The sequence below is a fragment of the Rattus norvegicus genome, chromosome X (genome assembly GCF_021556685.1).
Source record: "Rattus norvegicus strain SHRSP/BbbUtx chromosome X, alternate assembly SHRSP_T2T, whole genome shotgun sequence".
NCBI classification, from domain to species: Eukaryota; Metazoa; Chordata; class Mammalia; order Rodentia; family Muridae; genus Rattus; species Rattus norvegicus.
Genome location: NC_141554.1, coordinates 143,832,698 through 143,836,129, shown reverse-complemented (window position 1 = coordinate 143,836,129; position 3,432 = coordinate 143,832,698).

The window sequence follows — 3,432 nt, the reverse complement described above, 5'->3', positions numbered from 1 at the left end:
CTCTGACCCCATAGGTAGCAATGAATATCCTAGTAAGAGCACCAGTGGAAGGGGAAGCCCTGGGTCCTGCTAAGACTGAACCCCCAGTGAACTAGTCTATGGGGGGAGGGCGGCAATGGGGGGAGGGTTGGGAGGGGAACACCCATAAGGAAGGGGAGGGGGGAGGGGGATGTTTGCCCGGAAACCGGGAAAGGGAATAACACTCGAAATGTATATAAGAAATACTCAAGTTAATAAAAAAAAAATATAAAAAAAAAAAGTTCAATGGGTAAAAAAAAAAAACAAAAAAAAAACAAAAAAAAAAGAAATGTATATAAGAAATACTCAAGTTAATAAAAAAAAAAATAGTAGGGCCAGTGAAGTTGCAATAGCGGAAGTTCCAGCAGCAACACTTTGAGCCATGTTCTTTTCTTTATTAAAAATTTCTTGGTGAGAGAGAGACCCAACTGCCTGGTCAGGTGGGCACTCCTGAGGCTGCAGAGCGGAAGAGACCACCAACACTGCCCACCCCTGCCCACATCCCTGGCCCAAGAGGAAACTGTATAAGGCCTCTGGGCTCCTGTGGGGGAGGGCCCAGGAGCGGCAGGACCCCTGCCTGAGACACCGCAGGACCCTGAAGGAAACAGACCGGATAAACAGTTCTCTGCACCCAAATCCCGTGGGAGGGAGAGCTAAACCTTCAGAGAGGCAGACAATCCTGGGAAACCAGAAGAGACTGCTCTCTGTACATACATCTCGGACGCCAGAGGAAAACACCAAAGGCCATCTGGAACCCTGGTGCACTGAAGCTTCCGGAAGGGGCGGCACAGGTATTCCTGGTTGCTGCCGCCGCAGAGAGCCCGTGGGCAGCACCCCACGAGCGAACTTGAGCCTCGGGACCACAGGTAAGACCAACTTTTCTGCTGCAAGAAAGCTGCCTGGTGAACTCAAGACACAGGGCCACAGGAACAGCTGAAGACCTGTAGAGAGGAAAAACTACACGCCCGAAAGCAGAACACTCTGTCCCCATAACTGACTGAAAGAGAGGAAAACAGGTCTACAGCACTCCTGACACACAGGCTTATAGGACAGTCTAGCCACTGTCAGAAATAGCAGAACAAAGTAACACTAGAGATAATCTGATGGTGAGAGGCAAGCGCAGGAACCCAAGCAACAGAAACCAAGACTACTTGGCATCATCGGAGCCCAATTCTCCCACCAAAACAAACATGGAATATCCAAACACACAAGAAAAGCAAGATCTAGTTTCAAAATCATATTTGATCATGATGCTGGAGGACTTCAAGAAAGACGTGAAGAACTCCCTTAGGGAAACACAGGAAAACATTAATAAACAAGTAGAAGCCTACAGAGAGGAATCGCAAAAATCCCTGAAAGAATTCCAGGAAAACACAATCAAACAGTTGAAGGAATTAAAAATGGAAATAGAAGCAATCAAGAAAGAACACATGGAAACAACCCTGGATATAGAAAACCAAAAGAAGAGACAAGGAGCTGTAGATACAAGCTTCACCAACAGAATACAAGAGATGGAAGAGAGAATCTCAGGAGCAGAAGATTCCATAGAAATCATTGACTCAACTGTCAAAGATAATGTAAAGCAGAAAAAGCTACTGGTCCAAAACATACAGGAAATCCAGGACTCAATGAGAAGATCAAACCTAAGGATAATAGGTATAGAAGAAAGTGAAGACTCCCAGCTCAAAGGACCAGTAAATATCTTCAACAAAATCATAGAAGAAAACTTCCCTAATCTAAAAAAAGAGATACCCATAGGCATACAAGAAGCCTACAGAACTCCAAATAGATTGGACCAGAAAAGAAACACCTCCCGTCACATAATTGTCAAAACACCAAACGCACAAAATAAAGAAAGAATATTAAAAGCAGTAAGGGAAAAAGGTCAAGTAACATATAAAGGCAGACCTATCAGAATCACACCAGACTTCTCGCCAGAAACTATGAAGGCCAGAAGATCCTGGACTGATGTTATACAGACCCTAAGAGAACACAAATGCCAGCCCAGGTTACTGTATCCTGCAAAACTCTCAATTAACATAGATGGAGAAACCAAGATATTCCATGACAAAACCAAATTTACACAATATCTTTCTACAAATCCAGCACTACAAAGGATAATAAATGGTAAAGCCCAACATAAGGAGGCAAGCTATAACCTAGAAGAAGCAAGAAACTAATCGTCTTGGCAACAAAACAAAGAGAATGAAAGCACACAAACATAACCTCACATCCAAATATGAATATAACGGGAAGCAATAATCACTATTCCTTAATATCTCTCAACATCAATGGCCTCAACTCCCCAATAAAAAGACATAGATTAACAAACTGGATACGCAACGAGGACCCTGCATTCTGCTGCCTACAGGAAACACACCTCAGAGACAAAGACAGACATTACCTCAGAGTGAAAGGCTGGAAAACAATTTTCCAAGCAAATGGTCAGAAGAAGCAAGCTGGAGTAGCCATTCTAATATCAAAAATTTCTTTCATACAGTATATTTTAATCAGATTTTCCCCTCCCCTTCTAGGTCCACCCACCTCCCCATCCATATACAAAAAGCAAGAAACTAAATCCCCACATAACACAAAATCAAAACAAATAGGCAAACACCAGTAAGACAAAAGAAAAAAGCCAAACCAAACCAAATAAAAGTATCACAAAAAATACCCTTGAGTTTGTTTAATGTTGGCCAACTACTCCTGAGCAAGGAACCTGCCCTGGAGTGTGGTTGACATACCCAGTGACACACCATTGGGAAAAACTGATTTGCCCTTTGTTAGAAGTGAACAAATGAAGTTAGCTTACTGGTTAGGGATGGGAACCTGTCTAGATCTCCTTCTCAATGCCCGTTCTGAGTTGAATCCGGACAGGTCTTGTGGGTCCTGCCATAGTCTCTGTGAATTCCTATGTGCATAAGTCCTGTTGTATGTGGAAGTCACTGCTTCTTTGGAGTCATCCACCACGTCTGCTTCTTAAAATTCTCCCACCTTCTCTTCTCCATAGATCCCTGAGCCTTGAGGGGAGGTGTTTGGAGAAGACATCTCGTTTAGCACTGACACTTTCTTGACAACTACAGCAAAGGCTTATGACCAGCAGAGAGCAGCAGAGACCCCTGAAGTATAAGCCTATGTCTAGGTCAGCTAGTAAACAGGACATCTCCTTCTCTCAAGTATGTACAACAATTAACCTGCTTCTGAAGGGATGGAATTATGCTTTATTTGGTGAAAGTGTGCTTTCCTATCACCTAAGCAATTCCAAAACTTAGATATGAAACCAGGACAGCAAATATGTTTAAGTAACCAAGAGCATCCCCAACAGGCAAGAGCAGTGGTATCTGCAAAACCAGAAACTGTCTGAAAAAGACAGTACAGAAAGTGATTGATTACCACTTCCTGTATCCAAACCTA